The sequence below is a fragment of the Oryzias latipes genome, chromosome 1 (assembly GCF_002234675.1).
Source record: "Oryzias latipes chromosome 1, ASM223467v1".
NCBI lineage: Eukaryota > Metazoa > Chordata > Actinopteri > Beloniformes > Adrianichthyidae > Oryzias > Oryzias latipes.
In genome coordinates this window covers 6,347,529-6,365,627 of record NC_019859.2, presented here as the reverse complement: position 1 = coordinate 6,365,627, position 18,099 = coordinate 6,347,529, and the positions used below count along the sequence as shown (strand labels likewise).

Sequence of the window (18,099 nt, the reverse complement as noted above, 5' to 3'; positions counted from 1 at the left end):
AACTTGATCCACACCAATACCTATTCTTAATAATATTATTTTAATTTTGCGTATGTTTTGGTATAAAACAAGTTGCAAATTGTGTTCCTATCACACTTTACTTTTGTTTTTTTGTTCCAAGACATATCTAGAAAAAAATTGTATTGTTTGAAAAACATCCTGATTGTGATAGACTGTTTTATTTATTTTGTTTTAATAGATGCATGTCAAATCAATAGATCCACTCTTGTGCAGGAGCAGGATTGTAAACAATAGTAATGGAGTGTTTAATTTTCTTCTCTGAACCTGACATGAGTAATTTTAGCTTCTATAATGGCATTTTTACCTCAGAAATACCAATATTCCGTCTCTCTAGAGTGCGTGCACATTGTTTTGTCTAATGATGACATTGAGGCTTGTGATTACAGTCCAAATTACATCTAACAATCCTAACTCCTACAAGACCCCCCCCCCCCCCCCCCATCATTCCGTCCACTTTTGGTTCAACCCTTCCTGACAATTCTAAAGGCCAGCCTGGAAGGACCATGGCTGATTTCTCTGGGTGAAAGGGATGAAGACCCATGCAGCAAATTTGCTTAAAACATCTTTAATGTCTCTACTTATGCATTTTAATTCAATAATCACGCATTCAGAGCCACTTTACAGTTAATTAAACATCAAAAACGTTTGTGCAAATTGGGTAGATGCGAGATGCTAAGATAAAACATCTCCTTATAAGTGAGTTAAAGAGTTGAGGTCCCAGTTGAGGTTGTCTGGACCCTGGCAGGAATCTCATCTGGACCCCCTCCTGGTAAGGGCTACAGCGATGTTAACAGCAGACCCTGGACATGCCTCAGCATTTCCCTGGAAGTGGTGGCCAAGAAGAGGGAAGTCTGGGCATCCTTCCTGAAACTGTTGCCCCTGTTACCCAACCTGGCTATCTGGATGTCTGGGCATTCTGCATGAAAAAGCATGATATCCCTCTTTCTGAAAGTCACTTCCAGGGAAACACTGAGGATTCTATTATTTAGATTCACCTTTAAAATCAGAATATGAGCGTAATCTGCTGTTTTCTTTGAATATTAGTGTAGTTCAAGATGAAGGAATTAGGAGGCTTAAGACACATTATTTTTGATCTGCTATAAGCACTTTAAGATCATAAATATAGGATTACCAATGCTATATGTGTGAACAAAAGAACAGTTCTCACACACACACACACACGCACAAAGTCTAAATTTTTGCATGTAGAAAAGGAATATTGCCATGCAGCTTTACTCATTCTGAACGACGTTGGGCATTCTTGGTTGTACAATAAGTAAGGGTTAATGGCCGACGAAGTGTGCGGTTACTACTTTTTAACGCACGCCGTGGAAGCCTGAACCGTCCGACGCGAAGCGGAGGACGGTTGCTTCCGCGAAGTGCGTTAAAAAGTAGTAACCGCACACTTCGAAGGCCATTAACCCGCTTATACCATGGTCACTTACAAAAGCAATACATATTAACCAGGTTTTAGTCCTTAATTCTTGTTTTTTTTTTCGATTTGTATCACTTTTCTCATAAACAGCGTACTATATGTTACGTGATGCGGCGCATCGCGCCGCATCACCTAACATATAGTCCGCGTCGCGCAGCACCACCGCTGCAGTTAAGATCGGCGATATATGTATGCTGATCGTCCCGATGGGTTGAATAAAGCATCAATTCAGAGGGAAAGTTAATCGCTTACCGCTTGTTTTTGCCCAGATGATGAAGCAAAAGGTTGTTTTACAGAAGCCGGCGCAGTGATACAAATCATTTAAGCTAGCCGACCGGAACTTCTTTTTTCACCGTGCGGTTATCAGGTTTTAACGCATACCCAGCAGCCAATCAGAATCGAGTATTCAACCGGACCATGGTATAAACCCACAGAAAAGCTCAATGGTTTATGTTGCAAACTCCCCAACATTACTAACAAATGATAGTTTTTAAATGTTGGATTGGATTAAATGTGAAACATAAATTATCATAATTTAGTTTAACATTATGATATTTTTTCACTGCAGTCAGTTTGGTATGATTGAACAAAACTAGAACATGTTATTTTTTTCTTTACTTAATGGACTTAATCTAGTATACATACACACACATATTTTACTTTTTCTGTTTTTCTTTTCTTTCTTTCAATACATTAAACTGGTTGAAAGGGAAAAGGGAGCAATTGTAGTGAGAGCTGCCCCACATACATTTGCCACAGCTTTATTTTTTATTTTTTTGCATGAATTACATTTCAATTGTTCTCCTATAGTAAACTGTTGTTTTACACAAAGATGAAATTGGAGATGCTAAAGAATATGAAAAAAGTGGGACTTCATGAACAAGAAAATTCATTCTGTATTTAGACTAAGGTTTATGACAAAATAAAATAGTGTTCAAGGTAAAGGTATGCCATTCGAAACACTTTCTCACCACCTTGAACATTGATTTAGAAAATTCCTCGGTTTGGAATCAATACACAGTGCACGTTACATACACTCGCTTATAGCAGTTTTAATGAGGTGACAGACAGACTGGTGCAGAGACAGACAGGCTGGCTGAGCTGGGCGACCAAGCAGAGATAATGTGAACATTTCCATAGAAATCCTTTTGTCAATGATCACTTTTAAGTGTTTTCCCCCTGAGAAATTAACAAGAGTCATTACACAGTGCTCAGACAAGGAGCGGGAGGAGGAGCAGAATCATATTCAATATCAGTAGCAAATCAATCCTGCTCTATGATTCCATTGTGCCTCAGTCACGTGACCTCTTGGGATATCTAATGAGACAGAAAGTGAAGGCAACACAAATAAAATTTCAAATTAGTTATTAAGGTTTAATTATCAGTGGTAAAAGAAAAAAAGAAGTGACTTTATTTCCTTTTTTTTTCTGTTTGACTTTTCCTGACAAGCAACTTTTTAAGAGGCAGCTCCAGCAGATGGGCATGCTGAACATTTCGCATTTCCTGTCAAACTTGTTCTTGCTGACCTTGTATAATTTGGAAGCAGGAATAGCTCTATGGTCCTCTAAAACTACTGAAGGATAAAAAAAAAATCCCTGCAATTTTCTGAAAATTTGGCTCCATTTCCATCATGTTGTTAGACCTTTCTGCTAAAAATCCTAAAAGTATTCTAGATCACCAGATAAACGGGGGAGGGGGGTATACTTTTTAAAGGAAATAAGTAATCTCTTTTAAAACTGATTGTCATTTATAGTGTTTCTGATTTGTAAACAATTGGGTCAAAGACTTGGCAGTTTGACTTAAACTTATTTTTCCCGATCAGTCACATTCTTGTCTACATAAAAAAAAAAAAAAAAAAAAAAAAAAAACATTCAACTAGTGTTGTGATACTCTTTCATCTTTACAGCAGAATAGTTCTATGTTTAATTAGAATTGTAATTCTTTTTGTTTAATGCTTGTACCCTAGTACCCTAGGGTTTATAAATAAAATAGTACTTCATATTACAGCTCTCACACCTTTAGTTTTTTTTTAAATGGAGAAATCTGCACTTTTACCCATTAATGCCTGAATCTATATTCAGCTATGAAGAAAAAAAATGTATTTTTTTGCTAAATTGAGGTAATTTTGTGGCTAAAGTGATTTGATGCATATTTGCATCAATAGGCATTACTGGAATGGCAGTATTTTTGACATTTAGTAATTCATGATATTTTATTTTGTCTGTACTCCACTTGCTTATTTTTTAAGACATAATTTGGCTTTACCTGTTTTTGTGACCATAGGAAATTGGTCATATGTTCAGTAGGAAACTCTTATATCTCTTTAAAGCAATGATGTTTCGATGCAATCAAGTTTTCAGCTGAAGTTTACTGTCTGGGATTTTAGCCCAGAGTTGCCAGTCGGTGCCCTGTGACAGATTGGTTACCTGTCCAGGATCTACCCCCACCTTTGCCCACCCGTAAGCAGGACATGCACTGGCAAACTAGTGACGCGAACAGGGATACATAGTGGGTCGGGAAAATTGATGGATGGAAGGATTTTGGCCTTTTGATACCAAAGAAGTGGGCTTAATTTATTCTGATAATTATTATTAAATATTTTACTCTTGACTAAAACCCAGGTTTTTGCTGCAGAATGGATCTGTGATTTGAACACACCCCCTTTTTTTGTGTAGACACCTGGAGCTTGAAAAGAAGGAGGCATTGTTCTAATGACCTAAAAACCGTCACTGTACTGGTAGGAAAATTGAAAACATACTTCTGCCACTGCCAGGTCAGGCTCTGCATCTGTGTCTGATGCATGACCTTTTTTTTTTTTTTTTTTAGATTTACAGAAAAAATGCAATTCAATTAAACTTTATTTATGTACCCCAATTTTACAATAAGTTGTCTCAATGGGCTTCATACCACTTCAATTATGGTTGGGATACTGACTTTGTAATTCGTTTTCTTATGCATTCTGTTTTTGTTTTTTGATTTTTTTGTTTTTTAAATTGAAATGTTATTGTGTTGATCTGTCAAAGACTGATTAAATCTCCCAAGAAATTCACAGTAGAATTATGTAAAATGTTGCAGAAAAAACTGCATGAACATACATTTTAACATTTTGCATATCATACCTGCATTTCAAACTGCCAGCAGGTGCATGTGAGAAAGATGAGCTTCTCTCCAATTAGGATGAGATTTCTGTGAACATTTGTGTTGGATTAATAACATTTAATACACGCAGAAGATTATCTCTAAACTGTTAATAGAGAAAGCCCTTCCTCTCTACCAGCTGTCTTGCCTGTTACTTTTGTGTCTCACATTGCAACCAAAAACTTAAAATTGGTTCTGTTTGAGTGGAGCGAAGATTTTGAGAACCTAACCTGGTTTTTGCAGAACAAAAAAGGCGTATCTGCTGTGCTGACTGTGTATAAATCATTACTGGGCATTGTGTGTGAAATTATGTCTTGGGTTCTGACTCAATAACTTACCCAGTCAAACAAATCATGTGACTTTCTAACATTTTTTTTACCTTCTTGGCGACTTCCAGCCTCATAACAAAAGAGCATGCTTCATGTAAAGGGGACAACTTTCACAGGAGAAAAATAGACACAAACTCTTGGCAGAAAGCCTGAACTTTCTGTTTGCCATCTTGTGTTAAATATGAATTACAAGTGATGACTACACAGTGATCGTATATAAAAAGGGACTGGACAACTAAGCTGCCCTTGTTTTGTGAGCAATGCATGAAACCCAATATGGTGCGTTTAAGTCTAAATTTCACTTTGGAGTAAGAAGTGCTTTTAAGCTTTATACATTTTTTTTTTTTTAACAACTGCATCAATCTGCATTCACTGAACCTCTGAATAACCAAAAGTAATGTTATTAACATTAAGATTGTGTAGATTAAGGGTTGTAAGGTTTTTTTCTTTTTCTTTTGGTATTTAATCTTTAGCAAAGGAAAAATAGATTTTCAACCGTTTTTTTTTTATGTGGACAGAAGTTAAAAAATCAAAATAAGGTTTTCGCTAAATACAATGTTTTAACAATTATTTGTCATTATAACCTTCTGTTTTCTGAGGTTCAAAACTGTTTGAAAATGTGAAGGAACTTTCTCAGCTACTGGAAATCTATGAAACTAAATTGTGACAGACTGGAAGCTTTTTTAGTTTGTAGGACAAGTAATGTGCATGTAAATGTCGGGTAAATTTCAGCCCACATTTGACCAATTCAGTAAGTCAAAAATCAGAAATGTCACAACCGAGTATGCAACACCATCATTTCCATTCCTTTTGGCAAGGCAGAAGAGCATCACTGAGTCACAGAAGTGGCAGCAATCCTTCTAAGAACCAGTACTGGAAGCTGTCAGTGGACCAGAAGCAGTTGAGTCTTCCTCAGCACATTGTCAGCACCACCCTGAGGCCAGATATCTCCTCCCTTCTGAAAGTACTAAGAACATCATAATCATGGCGCTGACACAGCCAGGGGAGGAGCGCCTGGGGAAGCCTCATGAAAGGCACAGGGACATATGGTTATCTAGATGTAGACAGTTGAGTAGACGGCTGGGAGGCAAAGTGTACATTGAAGTAGACTGTGGAGGATTTGTGGGTCACTCCACAGAGACCTTAATATACCTCAGTAAGTGGATCTTTCGAAAAGATCATTGAAGTGATTGAAAAAGCTTTAAGATGGATCAAAATCTAAAAATTGGAATTATGGGATGTTTGGCCAAAGAGAGTTTCCTGAATAACCACAAGAATGTCATCTGAGCTACCGTGTCAGCTAAAAGACCTCAAACATCTGCTGCATCTTCAAAATGTTCATAGTGGTTCATTATGAAATTATAGAGATAGACCATATCTGGAGCGGTCAACGCACTTTAAAAAAATCTGATGTCACATTTCCAGATATGAAATAATGTAAGTTCTGCTGCAATGTAGATAGAAACTCAACAAGTTATTATCCAAGTTGACCAGGTTTCCAAAGTAAAGCCAGTAATCTTCCAAAAAGATGTTAAATGTCCTTTTTAAAAATTTTGACAAGTAATTTTTATTTGCATCAACAATTTATTTACCTAATTAATAATACAATTGTTTACAAACACATTTTTCTATGTGTCAGGCAATAAGGTCAGCAAGACAAAAAGACAGACAGTGAGCTAATTAAAGGTAAAGGGTTTTGCCATTGATGGTAAATGTGTTAAAGGTCATGTCATGTCCATCATGTCCATCGCAACCTAAAGTCTAGAAAATCAAAGGACAGTTTATCACAAGTGTCTCACTGTTGTGACTGCAGTGGCAAAGGAAGGCAATATGTGTTGATCATCACGATGGGTTAAATAAAGCATAAGTTCAGAGGGAAAGTTCCCCTCATACTGCTTCTATTTATCCAGATGATGAAGCAAACATTTATTTGAAAGAATTCAGCACAGTGATTTAGAACACTTAAGCTATGTGACCACAACTTCTTTTTTGAATGTGCGTTATGACTGTGGATTATCACTTTTTATACCATGCTCTGGGTGAATACTCGATTCTGATTGGCTGCTGGGTGTGCATTAAAAAGTGATATACCACAGTGATTACCGCACGGGGAAAAAAGAAGTTCCGGTCACCTAGCTTAAATGTTTTGTATCACTGCGCTGGCTTCTTTAAAACAACCCTTTTCTTCATCATTTGGACAAAAACAAGCTGGAAGAGGTGAACTTTCTCTCTGAACTGATGCTTTATTCAACCCATTGGAAAGATCAGCATATATATATTGCTTTATATTGCAGAATCTTGACTGCAGCGGTGTGGCGGGATGCGCTGCACCACGTAACAAATAGTCCGCTTTTTGTGAGAAAAGCGATCCAAATCGGGAAAAAAAAAAAAACAAGACTGTAGGACTAAAAACTAGCTAATATTTATTGCTTTTGTAAGTGACCATGGTATAAGCGGGTTAATGGCCTACGAAGTGTGCATTATAACTTTTCAACGCACTTCGTGTCGGACGGTTCAGGCTTCCACGGTGTGCGTTAAAAAGTAATAATGCACACTTCGTCGGCCATTAACTCTTACTTAATCCACACCCAGCAGCCAATCAGAATCGAGTTTTCACCCGGACCATTGTACAATGCACATATGTCAAACTCAAGGCCCGGGGGCCAAGTGTGGCCCGCCATCTCATTTAATGTGGCCCGCGAGAGCATAACATGTTTTAACTTCTTAAAATAAAAAATAAAAAATTGGTGTTTATTCATTCATATCTAGGGGGAATTAGACTTGAAATATCTGATTGGGCAACTATACATTAGGACTTAAACACTGTCCGCATAACCTAACCTGACAGAATCAAATTTAAAAGGATTTATGCTAGAGTAACAAGCAAACATATGTTTTCTATGCAACTGTAATTGTCACTTTAAAAAGTTATAATAAAGAAATAAATACTGAGTTATTTAACATTAAGGAGGAGTTACGTTTAATTTTCATTACATTTAGTTAAATATAAAAGTTATATCTGGCCCTTTGAAGACAACCACTATGCTGATGTGGCAGTCAGTGAAAATGAGTTTGATACCCCTGGTATAATGTATGTCCACCTATGTTCCATGTTTACGATGTTACTAACTGGTGTTTAGGCCAGAGCAATAATATGGACATTCAGTCTATGTGGCACCTATGGAAACCCTGCAGCCAGTCAGAATCAAGTATTCAGCTGGACTATAGTAAACATTTAACTAAATGTGAAACTTTTTGGAACAAGATTAATTCCAGAATGAGATTGAGCTGTTAACAGCAGTGTGTCTCCTTTTTATGGACTGTTTGTTGTGTCTTTGTCAGAAGTTTTGGTGTGCAATCTTTGGATGTTCGGACTCAGTTGTTAGCTTTGCCTCACCAGGTTTGAGCAGAGTAGAAGTGTGATGGAGAGAGGCGGTTTCTGAGATTAAACTGATGTTTAAGTCTCTTACTTCTTTGACATGACCTATTCATTTACATTTTTGTCTTTTGCCAAATCATCTTCTTAACCATTTTGTCTGTTTCGGGGTCACGGGGCCTATCCCGGCCACTCGTGGGCGAAGGCAGGGGACATCCTGGACAGGTCGCCAGTCTGTCGCAGGGCCTTCTGCTGAATCTCAAAACACAATCTTTGCAGACTTCAGATCTTTGTGTGCGAAACATGCCAGCATGTGTGCTTAGTTTGTGTGTCAACTTACCTCTGATTGGCCAATCCTTAATATAAGTAATTGTGGATCAGTCATAGCATTTGCGTTCCTAAACCCAGTAACTAGTTAAATCACGTTACTAGAATGATAACACTACTCAATGATGGCAGGTGTGAAGCTGTTAAAGAAAATGATTGTGCAAATACACCTTAGATGCCTTTTCCTGAAGCAAAACGCATATTCACTGTTTACAAAGTTAAACTTCTCTAATTAAATAAATAATGGTAAATATTGTTTAAGGAAATTATCAATATATTGTGCAACTCAGACACTTTAATGGGCCAGTACTTTATTCTGAAAAATTCTCTCTTCTGAACTGATTAACAGTCTAGACACAGAAGCTTTCATTTGGATGAATATGTTTTATAAAACGAGGCGGAGGGTCTTATGGTTTAAGGATTTAACTGGCTTCATTGCTTCTCAGTGGGGACATAGTTTGGATAGGGACTCATTAAAAGGGATCATTGCACAGGAGTTTCCAGATACAAATTCCTCAAATTTTCAAGTATTTTTTAGGAAGAGATTTCAATCATGTTTATTTTTGTGTGAAGCAGGGCCACACTCAAGTCCACACATTTTGTATCCGCTAATTTACTTTTTTCTGTTTGTTTTCATTTCGTCTCCCATCAGCCCTATTCTGTCTTCACCTCCTCTCCTTTCATTTGAACCTCCTTCCAGCTGTGTTGCTAATAAAGTTGCTGTCGTAAACAAAGTCTGACTAAGTCATATGTTATTAGTTCACGCAAGGGTATTATGCAACATACCTGATTTAAATGACTTATCAGGCTTCTGCAGAGCTAGATAAAGAGTTGATGAGGCTTAATCTGACTGCAGGGGAGAGAAGCAGGTCAAGGGAGGTACTATAAGGAATTGCTTGTTTAGCCAAAGCATTTACATATTTTAACATACAAAAGCATTGTACATTTCTGTCTTAGTCTGATCAAAAATTGCAAGCCGAAAGAAGCCTCGTCTTTCCTGCTAACTTTTTCTTCTTGTTCAAGTCATAAGACTGAAAAGGTTTAGCCTTCAGTGAATAGAGTGGTTTGTATTTTTAATGGCAAAGCACAGTGCCAGTGGTGTTTACGTGTATCAGGGTATCAGTTATTAATCATGGGCCTTTGGCAAGGTGTCAAGAACTAGGTTGTGGTTCAGTGCAGATTCCTCCTGCTGGACTCCCATGTGTCCGCTGTCTCTACTTTTCTGGTGCTGAGCAGTAACACTGATCGCTCCCTTTGTCATCCAGTTTGGATCAAATTTTTTTGGATGTGGGGTTGGACAAAGTGTTAGCGGAGCAGGTGACTGCAGAACAGATTTTGCTTAGCGGAATGATTTTTCTTTTCTTTTTTTTTACTGAGGTGTTATATAAAAAGTAATGAGAATGAAATGATCATCCGTGGCCGCACAGGAGTCTCCATCCTTTCATGAAGAACTACATAGACAGGCTCTACACTGAAATTTTCGTTTTCTCCAAAATTCATCCTTATCAAAAAGCCCGACATCAGCCTAAAGCATCAGGCCAACTCTGTAAAGCTCCCAGCTCCCTTGCAGAAACTTTCTCTGTGGGAGGAGAAAGTTGTTTCTTGAGCTTTTCTTCCTCTGTAATTTCTTGGACTAGAGTTTATTTGACAGGGGTTCCACTTGGGTAAAGTCTTGCAACAGAGAGTCGACTATGCTTGGACCTGCTGCCTTGTTTAAACTCAAACCCAGAAAACCACAGGGATTAAACTTCTGTCATCGCAACCTTGTTCTGCTCTGAGGGACTCACAGACACACAAGAAACACACACAACCTCTGCAAAGACAATGTGTTTTCCTCAAAGGAACAAAAACTCACGCAGAATTTCCATAATGTGCTTGACAAGCTGTGGCAGTCCTGTTTCTTTATGTGCACGCGTGTTAGAAAACTTTCTTTGAGTGCACCTAGAGCGCTGGCACCTGTTTGGCAGAGTGGAACTGAGAGCTGCGTCCTCAGCACGGGATTTCAGGGCTTCTACAAGATTCCACGATAACATGGAAAACCCACACTAAGAGGAGATTCCTAATGAAAATACATGGGGAAGCCACAACTACTTTTGTGCATCACAATAGTCTCTTTTCCCAGTCTCTGCATGTAGACCCCAAATAATAATACTGCCCCCAAATACTACAATGTAGACGCTTGAATGCATTAACTATTTAAACTATAGCCTTTCCATCAAGTCCAATCTAAGCCTAAAAAACGTTTTTTTTCCCCATCCATTTAACTTTTGTTGCATCTCTTGCAGGTTTTTGTACTTTCATTAGTGGAAGTATTAGTTTTTCCTCCTGCAAGTCATTCATTTAACCCTTGTGCTTATCTTAGATGACCCCACCCTACTTTAACGTGTTATTCCTACCATGACAAAGGTGGAAAAATTTCATGTAATCCATGGTCACCAGTGAAGATCACAAATCATTGAAGAAAAAAGGTTCACCGCACTGTCTAGTGGGTCTAGATGACCCAAATCCCAGCGTTCAAGTGCCTAGAATAGGACAAGGGTTACAGACCCACCCCGATCTCACACAAACACACACACCCACACACACACACACACATATATATATATATATATATATATATATATATATATATATATATATATATATATATATATATATATATATATATATATATATATATATATATATATATATATATATATATATAAATTTAAGTGCCTATGCCATCAAGCTAAAATCAAGCTATTAATTATATATACTATAAAAAAACCCAAAGCAGTATTTTTGATCCGTATTTTTGATACATTCGTGCATTTCTGAGCATTCCTCTAATAACCAGCCCCTTATGATCTCTTTCTAAATGTGTAAAAGAGATCATTTGTGACATAGAAAATAAGCTCGGTGAGACATAAGCTTCCTGCTCAGCTCTGCAACGGGAACAGGAAGGAGGGGTGGCGTTGCTCCTCCCCAACTGTCCTCCCTACAATTCTGAGGCAAATTTCTAATGAACTAGAAAAAAAAGGTTTTTTGAGGGTTAAAAATGGTGTAACCATAATCAAAAGACCACTGGGAACATTTTAGATAAAAAATACAATTGAAGTGAGTCTTTAATTTCTTCTGAATCGGTTGTTTTCTATGACAACTGGATGCACTAACCGTATACCTTTAATGTTAACTAGCAACTGCATTACTTCTCTCTACTCTTTTGCAGTATTATTTTACCCCTAAATCTCCATCAGTTGTTGTTTTGGATCTACAGATAGAGAACTCTTAAAGCTGGATCCTTCTGGTCTTTGTGTTCCAGCTGGTTGTTTAGTTTGTTGAGTCATTTAGAGTTTCGAGTCATCTTGCGTGGTGAGCTGATGGATCATCCTGATCTTTTCTCCTCCTGCTGCAGGAGGTCCACATGACAAATGAAAAGCTGCAAACGATCAGCTCACACACTGGTATGGGCAGCTTTTCGCTCCAAAATTTAGGCAGTAATAATGGAGGGGGCTCATATGTTTTCCTCTGACAGTAATTTGTTAGTAAGTACAAAAATGTTCTTGTGCGATTCATTCCTTAGGCAGAACACACATCCATCTGTGTGGCACACAATTTATGGATTTGCCGCACAGCCAGCTTAATATTTACTTCTGGATCTGCAACGCTCTCGAAACACTTGAGTTTAATTGTAATTTCCTCTAAGAAGTAAGAGTTTGCAAGCAGTGAAAATGCTAAAGATGATGGCACTGAAGCAGACAATTAAGTGGTTAAGTGTTTGATGATTTATGATGCTCCTCTGCATGTCTGCGGATAGTTTGCTGTCAAAATGTTACAAGTTCATCTCAATGCAAATTAACTAGAAAGTGTTGATTTTTTTTTTTTGTCTGAATGAAGCTTGGTTCAAGCGTTAATATGAAATATTTGCAAAAATATTCAAGAAAAGGTAGATATGAATGCAATGCTTCTGATGTGTGTCAAACAAAATGGAGCAGAGACCCCAGTGGTGGGGAAAAAGGAATGTTACAACACGCAACATGACAAACTAAATGTTGGCTTCACTCTAAGAATAAAATGTCATAATTTCATTTTGCACACAGTCATAAATACTTTGTAAAAGCAGATATTTTTTTAAATCTATTTTTCTTGCTTTTTTGCAAAACACTTGGAACTTCTTGCTCCTCAGCAGATCTAAATATAATGTTGTAAATGGAAATGACAACAAAGACTCTTTTTCTTTATTTTGAAAAAAAGTTGTTGGTAAGTCTGCATGAGCTCAGCTGCTTGCTTTATTCCTGCAGACCAAACATGACCGCTCAGCCTCATCCTCATCCTTTTTGTGCTGCTGCTGCTGCTATACGCGCTGTCCTTGCTTAACCCCGGGCATGCACGAGAGAATGAAATGAAATCATTCATCATCCGGCGTAATCCTCACCCCTTTAATTAAACATTTACTTTTGGGAAAAACACTCTTACTTAGAATGTCAACTGTTGGAGATTTGGAGGACTTTTATACTAACAAATAAAATAATAATTGTTTAAAATAAGTATAAAATGCCAGAATTGGACTTCTTGCATTTTTTATTATGACTAGCTCAAACAAAAAAGGGGCAACCTTTCATCATTATTTTATCATAAAATAAAATTATATTGTAGAATTAATTATAGAATTATGGATTATAGAATAAATTCATGATACATGTAAAAACGGTTTATCTTTTAATTTTTATTTGCAGTCATCCAGCTCAGAAGTAAAGACACTTAACAACACATTTACAAGTTTAATACAAGTTCAACTTAATCAAAATAATAAACAAAACAAATGAATTCAGATCAATCCAGTTTGCCCTTATCATGCTATTAAACAAACATGTAGCTTCATTTTAGTAATGCATTGGGAAATTTAGTTTTTTTAATACTTCTTGTCATGTTCTTTACACTTGGTCAGTCTTTCTATTTTAAAGCAGGTAGATTAAAAATACACATTAAGAGAAAATAGTGCAGTGCTAGATTATTAAAATGAAAGGCATGTCATCTGTTTTAATTTCATAATATTAACTTTTAATTTAAAAAAACGTGAGTGTGACTTTGATTTATTATCATTTACATTTTTAGCAAAATATTTTCTAAAAAATATTCTAAAATAGGATTTTGAAGAAGACTTTGGCATATTTAGTCTGAAAATGAATTTTTATTTTTATTCTTCATCCAGTTACAGTGTCTGTTTTGTTGTCAGCGCCCTTCAGATTCTATTGTCTGCATCAGTAGATGGCGCTAGAGAGCTGTCTTCAGGTCTTTTCAGTTCTGCACTACTGTACCACAAAGGCGTGCACGTGTGCAGGGTCAGGACCAGCACCCGAGTGTGCGTCTCAACATAAAGGCGATCTGAGCGACGGCTTACAGTGCAGAATACTTTCATCTATTTTCATGCACTTTTCTAAAACATGTCTCTTAACAAATAAAGCTTTTTTCCACATATTTGAAATATGTTATTTTTCAAATATCCCACCACCTGAAATGAAATTTGACACGACAAAAAAGCCTCATGGATGTGTGGTTGCTTTTTGTGACTTCTCCTGACTCCTCTGTCTTTCTTACAGCTTCCCTCAACTTTCACCTCACTTCCTGGTGACGGAGCATCAAACACCACAGGTATGTCCATTCTATTGTAGGCACTCTGTGTCTTTTCTGCACTTTATTCCTGCTTTAGATTTCATGTTGAGTTTATTATTCTTGCAGCTATTCTTTCATGTCAATCATTCTTTCTGTCCATTGGGCATTTGCTTTTTTCTAACTCATTTTATTTCTCTCTAAACTCTTCTACATTCATTATTTTCCTTCATCTATAATTCAATTGTTTCATTCATATTTTTCTCTTTTTTTTTTCTTTTCTTGTACTGTCTCAATTTTTCTCTTCTTGCTATACGTTGATATCCCATAATCCAAAGCTCCCCATGTGCGGGCCCCATCCTCCAATTGGGGGGTAGTGTGTTTTTACAATAGGTGTTGTGCTATTGTGTACGTCAGTGTTTATGTGGTAATGCTTGAGCTTCCAGCAGTGAATGGCACTTTTTTTTTTTTTTTATTTCAGACTGAAATCATGACTACTTTCCTAAAGATGTGTGCATGGATGTGTTTGCACAATCCCAGACAGCTGAGAGCACAGCTTTATGTATACATGAAGATTATCTGCTCATAGGTTTGAAAAGATGACACATTTCTAAAAATGTAAAACAGGAAATTCAAACTATTAACAGTCTAGAGAACCGTGTGAGCAAATGTCTTTATAAAATATGACTATCGTTTTTTCAAAACTCTGCTGAAATTGATTTCACCTGATTAGAAATCTTCAAGGTCTTGTGAAATTACACATTTGCTGTCACCCCTTTTCAATAAAAAAAAAAAAAGAAATTCATGCAGGAATCGTTGCTCTTGTACAAATGCAGATGAAATTGCTCTGTGGTGTTTTTAAACTCGGTGCCAGAGAAAAGCAAAGAAAATGGTTTGGGCTGTCCTAAAGTTCCATCTGCAAACTGGGGAGACTGAAAAGCAGTTATTATCTTCACACAAACATGCACTTTATGTCCCTTTTTTACATATTTTTCTTTTCTGCAGGACATCACAGTAAGCTCATTTTTTAACGACTAAACACTGGTCACTAGGAACGGGACAGACTTGAGTGTGAAGATCATTTTTAGGCATCATGAAGAGAAAAGAGCTGAAAAGACAAGTGGCAGTCTTCTTGGGAAATTGTTGTTTGGCAGTCGTACATTACTTTAACACAAAATAAAAGGAAATGGCACTAATATCTTAAATATTTACCAACTAGTCAAAGTTTTACTAATTCTGTTGGAACTTTAAAATAAAGAACTTTAAAGTCTACAAAGTGTGACAACTCAAGCAAAAAAAAAATGATAATGATAGCCTAAAAAGAGATATTTATTATTAACTTTTGAAAAATGTTGTTAAAAATGCAGCGAAGAGAAAAGCTGTTCTTTTTTTAATCTAAAATTATTGCAGATTGTCTTTTGCTCTCTCTGTCATCTTTAGAATAGTCTGAATGTCAGGTAAAATGAAATGGAGTAAATCCATGGTAACCTGGAATCTGTGTTGCAGACGGAGCAGATAAGCAGAGTGTCACCCGAGCAGAAAACAAGCTTGGAAAATCCTCCAACAGCTGCTGAACCAAACACGTGTTTCATATTTCTTCAAACAAACAAACGACCCAGTAAACACTTCAGTTCATTTTTGTAACAAACCATCAGAGAAGTTTCAAAAGCAACATTTCTTTATTTGTTTTTTGATCAGGAAAACAGATATTTGTATTTTGAATCAAATATGTTGCTGGTGCTTACGCCTCCTGCCTCCTTTGCTGCGTTCACAGACAGCATGGTTAACTGCTCCAGGTTATCAAGCGCTCTGCATCTTTCTGTTCTGACCGATCTGAGCCGCTTTGGCTTTATAATACTCGGCACCTTATTGCTGACTTGCTGACAGATTAGAAGACGTCTGCTGGAACTCTAACCTGCTCTAGTCTAAAGTGCATTTTTTTGCTAGTTTACCCAAATTGATAAATCCTGACCCAAAATACATTTTTTTTCGCAAATGAAACACTATTATTTTTACATTTACATTTTTTATGGCTTAAATTGAACTACCAGTTTATTGTTTCAACAATATTTTAAACATTGGTCTAATTCTGTGGCTATACACAGCTGGATTTTTTTTTGTGCAACTTCAAAAATTCAAGTTAATAAACTGTATTGCCATGTCCTATTTTAAATTAGCATTTGCAACATGCAACAAGTGTGAGTCACCACACTTCAGGAGTCTTTTGTAGGTGTGCTTTGTGTGTGTGAGTGTGTGAGTCGGTCACCCCAGGGTGAGGGGATTAAGAGAGAGCCAATGCAGTAAAGGTTAGCGCTTGGTCTCTCACTGAGGCCTCTATCACACACACAAATCTCTGAAAAGACAGAGGGCGATGGGGAGGAGAGCCAGATGACATTATTATGGGCCCACAGCCACTCCACCCGAGGGATGAGTTCTCACAAAGCTCATCAAGTCGCCGTGGAAAGCTGATAAATTCCCGACACAAATCCTCAAGACAGAAAGTAATTGAGCTAAACTATAGATGAAAAATCTAAAAAGGGAAACTTTCTTTAACATCACTCTGCTGCTGAATATTGGTTTCCCCACTCTCTGCTGCTGATGGACTGTGTTTTGAGTTTTGTTTTACTGATTTCATTTTGGGAGGTGGACATTTTGGGATATTTTGGCTTCTGTGAGACTTCACAAAATGGCGGACTGGCGGATTGGAGAAAGAGGAGGAACCAGGGAGGTATGAGAGTGTGCCAGCTTGACTGCATGAATGTGCCGGTGCTGCTGCCTGTCCTGCTTTGGCATTTACTTACAAAAACTACAATTAAAAACAATATTTGTCCCACTTCAGATGGGTTAAGAAAGGTTTTAGATTGATCCCCTCCTTTTTTCATATTTCAATCTCTAACTGGTGTTTTAACCTTTAGTTTTGTGGGATGTTGAATTCTGAACTCAACTTTGAAAAAGACAAAAAAAAATGAGCCTGCATTTAACTTCTACATCATTCATTGATATTTTTTTGTACGTTTTAGCTTTAAAAAAAACAATTGATGTATTTTACCTTTTTTTTTTATTTGTGAATAAAAATTAATTAAAAAAAAATCCTAAAACACAATGGTTCTAAAAGAAAGCAGTAAAAAAAGAGAACATGTTTGTGATAGAATCCCTGTAGATAAAGCTGTCACCATTGGTCCACAGGTCACCTCTGTATCTTTATATGATGTGAAAGCTGTTTCTTCTTTGTGGAACTTTTCCTCGCAGTTCATTTCCATGTTTTCTTTTGGAAAGAGGAATTCTGTTTCCTGTTTTGCCTATCCAGTAGTTCAGTGAGTTATCTTTTTATTTAAAGATGTTAGGATAAAGATTCATTTTCCAAAAGAAGTACTTTAGGAGCTTGTGTGATTGTGAAAAAGAAAAAAAAAAAAAAAGAAAAATCCTATGACAACTGAATGCTTTGTGTATTTAGTGAGTTTCAGCTGCGAAGAACAACACACTGGAAACAAAACTTGTCACTTTTGAGATAAAACTGTTATGTTTCCTGATTCTGTCAATGCTGACAAGTCACACTTTGTTTTGGTAAACCCTCTGGCCACAAATGTTGGCCTGAGTAGGAGTACAGGTTCAAGTGAGGCTTCTTTTTGTTGATAAAGTTCCTCTTGCTGCCGTCACAAGTGCCCACATCTCAGTTGTTGCTTCCTTATGTTTTTTGTTTTTGCTTTCATATATTTATAGTCTTAATTCCTCTCACATTGCATTAAAGCTGAAAGCGCCCCATCATCATAAAAGCAGATTTAATTCTGTTTTGGCACAAACGCTACTGAGCAAATTTGGTGTGTCTGTATGATAGCAGCTGGTTCTCTGTCCCGCTGTGCGATGCCAAAGTTTAACCGTCC

The 18,099-nt window shown here is 37.0% G+C and overlaps 1 long non-coding RNA gene across 1 annotated transcript in view; it reads left to right on the top strand.

Annotated features, from left to right (window-relative positions):
• The window catches only part of LOC111947437, a 98,040-nt gene extending 80,429 nt beyond the window's left edge, over positions 1-17,611 (top strand). Inside the window, exon 3 of the long non-coding RNA XR_002873278.1 lies at positions 14,209-17,611. This is a non-coding gene — a long non-coding RNA (uncharacterized LOC111947437). The remainder of the gene's footprint in view (positions 1-14,208) is intronic.
• The last annotated feature ends 488 nt before the right edge of the window (positions 17,612-18,099 follow it).